This window comes from Amia ocellicauda, chromosome 5, assembly GCF_036373705.1.
Source record: "Amia ocellicauda isolate fAmiCal2 chromosome 5, fAmiCal2.hap1, whole genome shotgun sequence".
NCBI lineage: Eukaryota > Metazoa > Chordata > Actinopteri > Amiiformes > Amiidae > Amia > Amia ocellicauda.
The window spans coordinates 46,768,872-46,784,640 of NC_089854.1; positions in this window are offsets into that span (position 1 = coordinate 46,768,872).

Sequence of the window (15,769 nt, forward strand, 5' to 3'; positions counted from 1 at the left end):
TGAAGAGTTTACATGTATATTTGCAAGATAACATTACAATTCATCAAACTCTTGAAACCAAGTCAGTTCTGACCTGAAACAACATGAAATGTTGTAAAATTCCATTTGTAAGCATATGTATTGCAATTGAGCACATCAAACTTTACAGAATGAAGTTATTGCAAAACCATCCAAAACAAGCTTCTTTCAGTCTGATATGCTCCCACACTATACTTTAGAGCACTCTATGTCATAGGTGAAGAGTTTACATGTATATTTGCAAGATAACATTACAATTCATCAAACTCTTGAAACCAAGTCAGTTCTGACCTGAAACAACATGAAATGTTGTAAAATTCCATTTGTAAGCATATGTATTGCAATTGAGCACATCAAACTTAACAGAATGAAGTTATTGTAAAACCATCCAAAACAAGCTTCTTTCTGTCTGATATGCTCCCACACTATACTTTAGAGCACTCTCTGTCATAGGTGAAGAGTTTACATGTATATTTGCAAGATAACATTACAATTCATCAAACTCTTGAAACCAAGTCAGTTCTGACCTGAAACAACATGAAATGTTGTAAAATTCCATTTGTAAGCATATGTATTGCAATTGAGCACATCAAACTTTACAGAATGAAGTTATTGCAAAACCATCCAAAACAAGCTTCTTTCAGTCTGATATGCTCCCACACTATACTTTAGAGCACTCTCTGTCATAGGTGAAGAGTTTACATGTATATTTGCAAGAAAACATTACAATTCATATAATTCTTGAAACCAAGTCAGTTCTGACCTGAATCAACATGAAATTTTGTAAAATTCCATTTGTAAGCATATGTATTGCAATTGAGCACATCAAACTTTACAGAATGAAGTTATTGCAAAACCATCCAAAACAAGCTTATTTCAGTCTGATATGCTCCCACACTATACTTTAGAGCACTCTCTGTCATAGATGAAGAGTTTACATGTATATTTGCAAGATAACATTACAATTCATCAAACTCTTGAAACCAAGTCAGTTCTGACCTGAAACAACATGAAATGTTGTAAAATTCCATTTGTAAGCATATGTATTGCAATTGAGCACATCAAACTTTACAGAATGAAGTTATTGCAAAACCAGACAAAACAAGCTTATTTCAGTCTGATATGCTCCCACACTATACTTTAGAGCACTCTCTCTCATAGATGAAGAGTTTACATGTATATTTGCAAGAAAACATTACAATTCATCAAACTCTAGAAACCAAGTCAGTTCTGACCTGAAACAACAAGAAATGTTGTAATATTCCATTTGTAAGCATATGTATTGCAATTGAGCACATCAAACTTTACAGAATGAAGTTATTGCAAAACCATCCAAAACAAGCTTCTTTCAGTCTGATATGCTCCCACACTATACTTTAGAGCACTCTCTGTCATAGGTGAAGAGTTTACATGTATATTTGCAAGAAAACATTACAATTCATATAATTCTTGAAACCAAGTCAGTTCTGACCTGAAACAACATGAAATTTTGTAAAATTCCATTTGTAAGCATATGTATTGCAATTGAGCACATCAAACTTTACAGAAAGAAGTTATTGCAAAACCATCCAAAACAATCTTCTTTCAGTCTGATATGCTCCCACACTATACTTTAGAGCACTCTCTGTCATAGATGAAGAGTTTACATGTATATTTGCAAGATAACATTACAATTCATCAAACTCTTGAAACCAAGTCAGTTCTGACCTGAAACAACATGCAATGTTGTAAAATTCCATTTGTAAGCATATGTATTGCAATTGAGCACATCAAACTTTACAGAATGAAGTTATTGCAAAACCATCCAAAACAAGCTTCTTTCAGTCTGATATGCTCCCACACTATACTTTAGAGCACTCTCTGTCATAGATGAAGAGTTTACATGTTTATTTGCAAGAAAACATTACAATTCATCAAACTCTTGAAACCAAGTCAGTTCTGACCTGAAACAACATGAAATGTTGTAAAATTCCATTTGTAAGCATATGTATTGCAATTGAGCACATCAAACTTTACAGAATGAAGTTATTGCAAAACCATCCAAAACAAGCTTCTTTCAGTCTGATATGCTCCCACACTATACTTTAGAGCACTCTCTGTCATAGGTGAAGAGTTTACATGTATATTTGCAAGATAACATTACAATTCATCAAACTCTTGAAACCAAGTCAGTTCTGACCTGAAACAACATGAAATGTTGTAAAATTCCATTTGTAAGCATATGTATTGCAATTGAGCACATCAAACTTTACAGAATGAAGTTATTGCAAAACCATCCAAAACAATCTTCTTTCAGTCTGATATGCTCCCACACTATACTTTAGAGCACTCTCTGTCATAGGTGAAGAGTTTACATGAATATTTGCAAGAAAACATTACAATTAATCAAACTCTTGAAACCAAGTCAGTTCTGACCTGAAACAACATGAAATGTTGTAAAATTCCATTTGTAAGCATATGTATTGCAATTGAGCACATCAAACTTTACAGAATAAAGTTATTGCAAAACCATCCAAAACAAGCTTCTTTCAGTCTGATATGCTCCCACACTATACTTTAGAGCACTCTCTGGTGAAGAGTTTACATCTATATTTGCAAGAAAACATTACAATTCATATAATTCTTGAAACCAAGTCAGTTCTGACCTGAAACAACATGAAATGTTTTAAAATTCCATTTGTAAGCATATGTATTGCAATTGAGCACATCAAACTTTACAGAATGAAGTTATTGCAAAACCATCCAAAACAAGCTTCTTTCAGTCTGATATGCTCCCACACTATACTTTAGAGCACTCTCTGTCATAGGTGAAGAGTTTACATGTATATTTGCAAGATAACATTACAATTCATCAAACTCTTGAAACCAAGTCAGTTCTGACCTGAAACAACATGAAATGTTGTAAAATTCCATTTGTAAGCATATGTATTGCAATTGAGCACATCAAACTTTACAGAATGAAGTTATTGCAAAACCATCCAAAACAAGCTTCTTTCAGTCTGATATGCTCCCACACTATACTTTAGAGCACTCTATGTCATAGGTGAAGAGTTTACATGTATATTTGCAAGATAACATTACAATTCATCAAACTCTTGAAACCAAGTCAGTTCTGACCTGAAACAACATGAAATGTTGTAAAATTCCATTTGTAAGCATATGTATTGCAATTGAGCACATCAAACTTTACAGAATGAAGTTATTGCAAAACCATCCAAAACAATCTTCTTTCAGTCTGATATGCTCCCACACTATACTTTAGAGCACTCTCTGTCATAGGTGAAGAGTTTACATGAATATTTGCAAGAAAACATTACAATTCATCAAACTCTTGAAACCAAGTCAGTTCTGACCTGAAACAACATGAAATGTTGTAAATTCTATTTGTAAGCATATGTATTGCAATTGAGCACATCAAACCTTACAGAATGAAGTTATTGCAAAACCATCCAAAACAAGCTTCTTTCAGTCTGATATGCTCCCACACTATACTTTAGAGCACTCTCTGTCTTAGGTGAAGAGTTTACATGTATATTTGCAAGAAAACATTACAATTCATGTAATTCTTGAAACCAAGTCAGTTTCTGACCTGAAACAACATGAAATGTTGTAAAATTCCATTTGTAAGCATATGTATTGCAATTGAGCACATCAAACTTTACAGAATGAAGTTATTGCAAAACCATCCAAAACAAGCTTCTTTCAGTCTGATATGCTCCCACACTATACTTTAGAGCACTCTCTGTCATAGGTAAAGAGTTTACATGTATATTTGAAAGAAAACATTACAATTCATCAAACTCTTGAAACCAAGTCAGTTCTGACCTGAAACAACAAGAAATGTTGTAAAATTCCATTTGTAAGCATATGTATTGCAATTGAGCACATCAAACTTCACAGAATGAAGATATTGCAAAACCATCCAAAACAAGCTTCCTTCTGTCTGATATGCGCCCACATTATAATTTAGAGCACTCTCTGTCATAGGTGAAAAGTTTACATGTATATTTGCAAGATAACATTACAATTCATCAAACTCTTGAAACCAAGTCAGTTCTGACCTGAAACAACATGAAATGTTGTAAAATTCCATTTGTAAGCATATGTATTGCAATTGAGCTCATCAAACTTTACAGAATGAAGTTATTGCAAAACCATCCAAAACAAGCTTCTTTCAGTCTGATATGCTCCCACACTATACTTTAGAGCACTCTCTGTCATAGGTGAAGAGTTTACATGTATATTTGCAAGAAAACATTACAATTCATCAAACTCTAGAAACCAAGTCAGTTCTGACCTGAAACAACATGCAATGTTGTAAAATTCCATTTGTAAGCATATGTATTGCAATTGAGCACATCAAACTTTTACAGAATGAAGTTATTGCAAAACCATCCAAAACAAGCTTCTTTCAGTCTGATATGCTCCCACACTATACTTTAGAGCACTCTCTGTCATAGATGAAGAGTTTACATGTATATTTGCAAGATAACATTACAATTCATCAAACTCTTGAAACCAAGTCAGTTTCTGACCTGAAACAACATGAAATGTTGTAAAATTCCATTTATAAGCATATGTATTGCAATTGAGCACATCAAACTTTACAGAATGAAGTTATTGCAAAACCATCCAAAACAAGCTTCTTTCAGTCTTATATGCTCCCACACTATACTTCAGAGCACTCTCTGTCATAGGTGAAGAGTTTACATGTATATTTGCAAGAAAACATTACAATTCATATAATTCTTGAAACCAAGTCAGTTCTGACCTGAAACAACATGAAATGTTGTAAAATTCCATTTGTAAGCATATGTATTGCAATTGAGCACATCAAACTTTACAGAATGAAGTTATTGCAAAACCATCCAAAACAAGCTTCTTTCAGTCTGATATGCTCCCACACTATACTTTAGAGCACTCTCTGTCATAGATGAAGAGTTTACATGTATATTTGCAAGATAACATTACAATTCATCAAACTCTTGAAACCAAGTCAGTTCTGACCTGAAACAACATGAAATGTTGTAAAATTCCATTTGTAAGCATATGTATTGCAATTGAGCACATCAAACTTTACAGAATGAAGTTATTGCAAAACCATCCAAAACAAGCTTCTTTCAGTCTGATATGCTCCCACACTATACTTTAGAGCACTCTATGTCATAGGTGAAGAGTTTACATGTATATTTGCAAGATAACATTACAATTCATCAAACTCTTGAAACCAAGTCAGTTCTGACCTGAAACAACATGAAATGTTGTAAAATTCCATTTGTAAGCATATGTATTGCAATTGAGCACATCAAACTTAACAGAATGAAGTTATTGTAAAACCATCCAAAACAAGCTTCTTTCAGTCTGATATGCTCCCACACTATACTTTAGAGCACTCTCTGTCATAGGTGAAGAGTTTACATGTATATTTGCAAGACAACATTACAATTCATCAAACTCTTGAAACCAAGTCAGTTCTGACCTGAAACAACATGAAATGTTGTAAAATTCCATTTGTAAGCATATGTATTGCAATTGAGCACATCAAACTTTACAGAATGAAGTTATTGCAAAACCATCCAAAACAAGCTTCTTTCAGTCTGATATGCTCCCACACTATACTTTAGAGCACTCTCTGTCATAGGTGAAGAGTTTACATGTATATTTGCAAGAAAACATTACAATTCATCAAACTCTAGAAACCAAGTCAGTTCTGACCTGAAACAACATGCAATGTTGTAAAATTCCATTTGTAAGCATATGTATTGCAATTGAGCACATCAAACTTTACAGAATGAAGTTATTGCAAAACCATCCAAAACAAGCTTCTTTCAGTCTGATATGCTCCCACACTATACTTTAGAGCACTCTCTGTCATAGATGAAGAGTTTACATGTATATTTGCAAGATAACATTACAATTCATCAAACTCTTGAAACCAAGTCAGTTTCTGACCTGAAACAACATGAAATGTTGTAAAATTCTATTTGTAAGCATATGTATTGCAATTGAGCACATCAAACCTTACAGAATGAAGTTATTGCAAAACCATCCAAAACAAGCTTCTTTCAGTCTGATATGCTCCCACACTATACTTTAGAGCACTCTCTGTCTTAGGTGAAGAGTTTACATGTATATTTGCAAGAAAACATTACAATTCATGTAATTCTTGAAACCAAGTCAGTTTCTGACCTGAAACAACATGAAATGTTGTAAAATTCCATTTGTAAGCATATGTATTGCAATTGAGCACATCAAACTTTACAGAATGAAGTTATTGCAAAACCATCCAAAACAAGCTTCTTTCAGTCTGATATGCTCCCACACTATACTTTAGAGCACTCTCTGTCATAGGTAAAGAGTTTACATGTATATTTGAAAGAAAACATTACAATTCATCAAACTCTTGAAACCAAGTCAGTTCTGACCTGAAACAACAAGAAATGTTGTAAAATTCCATTTGTAAGCATATGTATTGCAATTGAGCACATCAAACTTCACAGAATGAAGATATTGCAAAACCATCCAAAACAAGCTTCCTTCTGTCTGATATGCGCCCACATTATAATTTAGAGCACTCTCTGTCATAGGTGAAAAGTTTACATGTATATTTGCAAGATAACATTACAATTCATCAAACTCTTGAAACCAAGTCAGTTCTGACCTGAAACAACATGAAATGTTGTAAAATTCCATTTGTAAGCATATGTATTGCAATTGAGCACATCAAACTTTACAGAATGAAGTTATTGCAAAACCATCCAAAACAAGCTTCTTTCAGTCTGATATGCTCCCACACTATACTTTAGAGCACTCTCTGTCATAGGTGAAGAGTTTACATGTATATTTGCAAGAAAACATTACAATTCATCAAACTCTAGAAACCAAGTCAGTTCTGACCTGAAACAACATGCAATGTTGTAAAATTCCATTTGTAAGCATATGTATTGCAATTGAGCACATCAAACTTTTACAGAATGAAGTTATTGCAAAACCATCCAAAACAAGCTTCTTTCAGTCTGATATGCTCCCACACTATACTTTAGAGCACTCTCTGTCATAGATGAAGAGTTTACATGTATATTTGCAAGATAACATTACAATTCATCAAACTCTTGAAACCAAGTCAGTTTCTGACCTGAAACAACATGAAATGTTGTAAAATTCCATTTGTAAGCATATGTATTGCAATTGAGCACATCAAACTTTACAGAATGAAGTTATTGCAAAACCATCCAAAACAAGCTTCTTTCAGTCTTATATGCTCCCACACTATACTTCAGAGCACTCTCTGTCATAGGTGAAGAGTTTACATGTATATTTGCAAGAAAACATTACAATTCATATAATTCTTGAAACCAAGTCAGTTCTGACCTGAAACAACATGAAATGTTGTAAAATTCCATTTGTAAGCATATGTATTGCAATTGAGCACATCAAACTTTACAGAATGAAGTTATTGCAAAACCATCCAAAACAAGCTTCTTTCAGTCTGATATGCTCCCACACTATACTTTAGAGCACTCTCTGTCATAGATGAAGAGTTTACATGTATATTTGCAAGATAACATTACAATTCATCAAACTCTTGAAACCAAGTCAGTTCTGACCTGAAACAACATGAAATGTTGTAAAATTCCATTTGTAAGCATATGTATTGCAATTGAGCACATCAAACTTTACAGAATGAAGTTATTGCAAAACCATCCAAAACAAGCTTCTTTCAGTCTGATATGCTCCCACACTATACTTTAGAGCACTCTATGTCATAGGTGAAGAGTTTACATGTATATTTGCAAGATAACATTACAATTCATCAAACTCTTGAAACCAAGTCAGTTCTGACCTGAAACAACATGAAATGTTGTAAAATTCCATTTGTAAGCATATGTATTGCAATTGAGCACATCAAACTTAACAGAATGAAGTTATTGTAAAACCATCCAAAACAAGCTTCTTTCAGTCTGAAATGCTCCCACACTATACTTTAGAGCACTCTCTGTCATAGGTGAAGAGTTTACATGTATATTTGCAAGACAACATTACAATTCATCAAACTCTTGAAACCAAGTCAGTTCTGACCTGAAACAACATGAAATGTTGTAAAATTCCATTTGTAAGCATATGTATTGCAATTGAGCACATCAAACTTTACAGAATGAAGTTATTGCAAAACCATCCAAAACAAGCTTCTTTCAGTCTGATATGCTCCCACACTATACTTTAGAGCACTCTCTGTCATAGGTGAAGAGTTTACATGTATATTTGCAAGAAAACATTACAATTCATCAAACTCTAGAAACCAAGTCAGTTCTGACCTGAAACAACATGCAATGTTGTAAAATTCCATTTGTAAGCATATGTATTGCAATTGAGCACATCAAACTTTACAGAATGAAGTTATTGCAAAACCATCCAAAACAAGCTTCTTTCAGTCTGATATGCTCCCACACTATACTTTAGAGCACTCTCTGTCATAGATGAAGAGTTTACATGTATATTTGCAAGATAACATTACAATTCATCAAACTCTTGAAACCAAGTCAGTTTCTGACCTGAAACAACATGAAATGTTGTAAAATTCCATTTGTAAGCATATGTATTGCAATTGAGCACATCAAACTTTACAGAATGAAGTTATTGCAAAACCATCCAAAACAAGCTTCTTTCAGTCTTATATGCTCCCACACTATACTTCAGAGCACTCTCTGTCATAGGTGAAGAGTTTACATGTATATTTGCAAGAAAACATTACAATTCATATAATTCTTGAAACCAAGTCAGTTCTGACCTGAAACAACATGAAATGTTGTAAAATTCCATTTGTAAGCATATGTATTGCAATTGAGCACATCAAACTTTACAGAATGAAGTTATTGCAAAACCATCCAAAACAAGCTTCTTTCAGTCTGATATGCTCCCACACTATACTTTAGAGCACTCTCTGTCATAGATGAAGAGTTTACATGTATATTTGCAAGATAACATTACAATTCATCAAACTCTTGAAACCAAGTCAGTTCTGACCTGAAACAACATGAAATGTTGTAAAATTCCATTTGTAAGCATATGTATTGCAATTGAGCACATCAAACTTTACAGAATGAAGTTATTGCAAAACCATCCAAAACAAGCTTCTTTCAGTCTGATATGCTCCCACACTATACTTTAGAGCACTCTATGTCATAGGTGAAGAGTTTACATGTATATTTGCAAGATAACATTACAATTCATCAAACTCTTGAAACCAAGTCAGTTCTGACCTGAAACAACATGAAATGTTGTAAAATTCCATTTGTAAGCATATGTATTGCAATTGAGCACATCAAACTTAACAGAATGAAGTTATTGTAAAACCATCCAAAACAAGCTTCTTTCAGTCTGATATGCTCCCACACTATACTTTAGAGCACTCTCTGTCATAGGTGAAGAGTTTACATGTATATTTGCAAGATAACATTACAATTCATCAAACTCTTGAAACCAAGTCAGTTCTGACCTGAAACAACATGAAATGTTGTAAAATTCCATTTGTAAGCATATGTATTGCAATTGAGCACATCAAACTTTACAGAATGAAGTTATTGCAAAACCATCCAAAACAAGCTTCTTTCAGTCTGATATGCTCCCACACTATACTTTAGAGCACTCTCTGTCATAGGTGAAGAGTTTACATGTATATTTGCAAGATAACATTACAATTCATCAAACTCTTGAAACCAAGTCAGTTCTGACCTGAAACAACATGAAATGTTGTAAAATTCCATTTGTAAGCATATGTATTGCAATTGAGCACATCAAACTTTACAGAATGAAGTTATTGCAAAACCATCCAAAACAAGCTTCTTTCAGTCTGATATGCTCCCACACTATACTTCAGAGCACTCTCTGTCATAGATGAAGAGTTTACATGTATATTTGCAAGATAACATTACAATTCATATAATTCTTGAAACCAAGTCAGTTCTGACCTGAAACAACATGAAATGTTGTAAAATTCCATTTGTAAGCATATGTATTGCAATTGAGCACATCAAACTTTACAGAATGAAGTTATTGCAAAACCATCCAAAACAAGCTTCTTTCAGTCTGATATGCTCCCACACTATACTTTAGAGCACTCTCTGTCATAGGTGAAGAGTTTACATGTATATTTGCAAGATAACATTACAATTCATATAATTCTTGAAACCAAGTCAGTTCTGACCTGAAACAACATGAAATGTTGTAAAATTCCATTTGTAAGCATATGTATTGCAATTGAGCACATCAAACTTTACAGAATGAAGTTATTGCAAAACCATCCAAAACAAGCTTCTTTCAGTCTGATATGCTCCCACACTATACTTTAGAGCACTCTCTGTCATAGGTGAAGAGTTTACATGTATATTTGCAAGATAACATTACAATTCATCAAACTCTTGAAACCAAGTCAGTTCTGACCTGAAACAACATGAAATGTTGTAAAATTCCATTTGTAAGCATATGTATTGCAATTGAGCACATCAAACTTTACAGAATGAAGTTATTGCAAAACCATCCAAAATAAGCTTCTTTCAGTCTGATATGCTCCCACACTATACTTTAGAGCACTCTCTGTCATAGGTGAAGAGTTTACATGTATATTTGCAAGATAACATTACAATTCATCAAACTCTTGAAACCAAGTCAGTTCTGACCTGAAACAACATGAAATGTTGTAAAATTCCATTTGTAAGCATATGTATTGCAATTGAGCACATCAAACTTTACAGAATGAAGTTATTGCAAAACCATCCAAAACAAGCTTCTTTCAGTCTGATATGCTCCCACACTATACTTTAGAGCATTCTCTGTCATAGGTGAAGAGTTTACATGTATATTTGCAAGATAACATTACAATTCATCAAACTCTTGAAACCAAGTCAGTTCTGACCTGAAACAACATGAAATGTTGTAAAATGCCATTTGTAAGCATATGTATTGCAATTGAGCACATCAAACTTTACAGAATGAAGTTATTGCAAAACCATCCAAAACAAGCTTCTTTCAGTCTGATATGCTCCCACACTATACTTTAGAGCACTCTCTGTCATAGGTGAAGAGTTTACATGTATATTTGCAAGATAACATTACAATTCATCAAACTCTTGAAACCAAGTCAGTTCTGACCTGAAACAACATGAAATGTTGTAAAATTCCATTTGTAAGCATATGTATTGCAATTGAGCACATCAAACTTTACAGAATGAAGTTATTGCAAAACCATCCAAAACAAGCTTCTTTCAGTCTGATATGCTCCCACACTATACTTTAGAGCACTCTCTGTCATAGGTGAAGAGTTTACATGTATATTTGCAAGAAAACATTACAATTCATATAATTCTTGAAACCAAGTCAGTTCTGACCTGAAACAACATGAAATGTTGTAAAATTCCATTTGTAAGCATATGTATTGCAATTGAGCACATCAAACTTTACAGAATGAAGTTATTGCAAAACCATCCAAAACAAGCTTCTTTCAGTCTGATATGCTCCCACACTATACTTTAGAGCACTCTCTGTCATAGGTGAAGAGTTTACATGTATATTTGCAAGATAACATTACAATTCATCAAACTCTTGAAACCAAGTCAGTTCTGACCTGAAACAACATGAAATGTTGTAAAATTCCATTCGTAAGCATATGTATTGCAATTGAGCACATCAAACTTTACAGAATGAAGTTATTGCAAAACCATCCAAAACAAGCTTCTTTCAGTCTGATATGCTCCCACACTATACTTTAGAGCACTCTCTGTCATAGGTGAAGAGTTTACATGTATATTTGCAAGATAACATTACAATTCATCAAACTCTTGAAACCAAGTCAGTTCTGACCTGAAACAACATGAAATGTTGTAAAATTCAATTTGTAAGCATATGTATTGCAATTGAGCACATCAAACTTTACAGAATGAAGTTATTGCAAAACCATCCAAAACAAGCTTCTTTCAGTCTGATATACTCCCACACTATACTTTAGAGCACTCTCTGTCATAGGTGAAGAGTTTACATGTATATTTGCAAGATAACATTACAATTCATCAAACTCTTGAAACCAAGTCAGTTCTGACCTGAAACAACATGAAATGTTGTAAAATTCCATTTGTAAGCATATGTATTGCAATTGAGCACATCAAACTTTACAGAATGAAGTTATTGCAAAACCATCCAAAACAAGCTTCTTTCAGTCTGATATACTCCCACACTATACTTTACAGCACTCTCTGTCATAGGTGAAGAGTTTACATGTATATTTGCAAGATAACATTACAATTCATATAATTCTTGAAACCAAGTCAGTTCTGACCTGAAACAACATGAAATGTTGTAAAATTCCATTTGTAAGCATATGTATTGCAATTGAGCACATCAAACTTTACAGAATGAAGTTATTGCAAAACCATCCAAAACAAGCTTCTTTCAGTCTGATATGCTCCCACACTATACTTTAGAGCACTCTCTGTCATAGGTGAAGAGTTTACATGTATATTTGCAAGATAACATTACAATTCATCAAACTCTTGAAACCAAGTCAGTTCTGACCTGAAACAACATGAAATGTTGTAAAATTCCATTTGTAAGCATATGTATTGCAATTGAGCACATCAAACTTTACAGAATGAAGTTATTGCAAAACCATCCAAAACAAGCTTCTTTCAGTCTGATATGCTCCCACACTATACTTTAGAGCACTCTCTGTCATAGGTGAAGAGTTTACATGTATATTTGCAAGATAACATTACAATTCATATAATTCTTGAAACCAAGTCAGTTCTGACCTGAAACAACATGAAATGTTGTAAAATTCCATTTGTAAGCATATGTATTGCAATTGAGCACATCAAACTTTACAGAATGAAGTTATTGCAAAACCATCCAAAACAAGCTTCTTTCAGTCTGATATGCTCCCACACTATACTTTAGAGCACTCTCTGTCATAGGTGAAGAGTTTACATGTATATTTGCAAGATAACATTACAATTCATATAATTCTTGAAACCAAGTCAGTTCTGACCTGAAACAACATGAAATGTTGTAAAATTCCATTTGTAAGCATATGTATTGCAATTGAGCACATCAAACTTTACAGAATGAAGTTATTGCAAAACCATCCAAAACAAGCTTCTTTCAGTCTGATATGCTCCCACACTATACTTTAGAGCACTCTCTGTCATAGGTGAAGAGTTTACATGTATATTTGCAAGATAACATTACAATTCATCAAACTCTTGAAACCAAGTCAGTTCTGACCTGAAACAACATGAAATGTTGTAAAATTCCATTTGTAAGCATATGTATTGCAATTGAGCACATCAAACTTTACAGAATGAAGTTATTGCAAAACCATCCAAAATAAGCTTCTTTCAGTCTGATATGCTCCCACACTATACTTTAGAGCACTCTCTGTCATAGGTGAAGAGTTTACATGTATATTTGCAAGATAACATTACAATTCATCAAACTCTTGAAACCAAGTCAGTTCTGACCTGAAACAACATGAAATGTTGTAAAATTCCATTTGTAAGCATATGTATTGCAATTGAGCACATCAAACTTTACAGAATGAAGTTATTGCAAAACCATCCAAAACAAGCTTCTTTCAGTCTGATATGCTCCCACACTATACTTTAGAGCATTCTCTGTCATAGGTGAAGAGTTTACATGTATATTTGCAAGATAACATTACAATTCATCAAACTCTTGAAACCAAGTCAGTTCTGACCTGAAACAACATGAAATGTTGTAAAATGCCATTTGTAAGCATATGTATTGCAATTGAGCACATCAAACTTTACAGAATGAAGTTATTGCAAAACCATCCAAAACAAGCTTCTTTCAGTCTGATATGCTCCCACACTATACTTTAGAGCACTCTCTGTCATAGGTGAAGAGTTTACATGTATATTTGCAAGATAACATTACAATTCATCAAACTCTTGAAACCAAGTCAGTTCTGACCTGAAACAACATGAAATGTTGTAAAATTCCATTTGTAAGCATATGTATTGCAATTGAGCACATCAAACTTTACAGAATGAAGTTATTGCAAAACCATCCAAAACAAGCTTCTTTCAGTCTGATATGCTCCCACACTATACTTTAGAGCACTCTCTGTCATAGGTGAAGAGTTTACATGTATATTTGCAAGAAAACATTACAATTCATATAATTCTTGAAACCAAGTCAGTTCTGACCTGAAACAACATGAAATGTTGTAAAATTCCATTTGTAAGCATATGTATTGCAATTGAGCACATCAAACTTTACAGAATGAAGTTATTGCAAAACCATCCAAAACAAGCTTCTTTCAGTCTGATATGCTCCCACACTATACTTTAGAGCACTCTCTGTCATAGGTGAAGAGTTTACATGTATATTTGCAAGATAACATTACAATTCATCAAACTCTTGAAACCAAGTCAGTTCTGACCTGAAACAACATGAAATGTTGTAAAATTCCATTCGTAAGCATATGTATTGCAATTGAGCACATCAAACTTTACAGAATGAAGTTATTGCAAAACCATCCAAAACAAGCTTCTTTCAGTCTGATACGCTCCCACACTATACTTTAGAGCACTCTCTGTCATAGGTGAAGAGTTTACATGTATATTTGCAAGATAACATTACAATTCATCAAACTCTTGAAACCAAGTCAGTTCTGACCTGAAACAACATGAAATGTTGTAAAATTCAATTTGTAAGCATATGTATTGCAATTGAGCACATCAAACTTTACAGAATGAAGTTATTGCAAAACCATCCAAAACAAGCTTCTTTCAGTCTGATATACTCCCACACTATACTTTAGAGCACTCTCTGTCATAGGTGAAGAGTTTACATGTATATTTGCAAGATAACATTACAATTCATCAAACTCTTGAAACCAAGTCAGTTCTGACCTGAAACAACATGAAATGTTGTAAAATTCCATTTGTAAGCATATGTATTGCAATTGAGCACATCAAACTTTACAGAATGAAGTTATTGCAAAACCATCCAAAACAAGCTTCTTTCAGTCTGATATACTCCCACACTATACTTTACAGCACTCTCTGTCATAGGTGAAGAGTTTACATGTATATTTGCAAGATAACATTACAATTCATATAATTCTTGAAACCAAGTCAGTTCTGACCTGAAACAACATGAAATGTTGTAAAATTCCATTTGTAAGCATATGTATTGCAATTGAGCACATCAAACTTTACAGAATGAAGTTATTGCAAAACCATCCAAAACAAGCTTCTTTCAGTCTGATATGCTCCCACACTATACTTTAGAGCACTCTCTGTCATAGGTGAAGAGTTTACATGTATATTTGCAAGATAACATTACAATTCATCAAACTCTTGAAACCAAGTCAGTTCTGACCTGAAACAACATGAAATGTTGTAAAATTCCATTTGTAAGCATATGTATTGCAATTGAGCACATCAAACTTTACAGAATGAAGTTATTGCAAAACCATCCAAAACAAGCTTCTTTCAGTCTGATATGCTCCCACACTATACTTTAGAGCACTCTCTGTCATAGGTGAAGAGTTTACATGTATATTTGCAAGATAACATTACAATTCATCAAACTCTTGAAACCAAGTCAGTTCTGACCTGAAACAACATGAAATGTTGTAAAATTCCATTTGAAAGCATATGTATTGCAATTGAGCACATCAAACTTTACAGAATGAAGTTATTGCAAAACCATCCAAAACAAGCTTCTTTCAGTC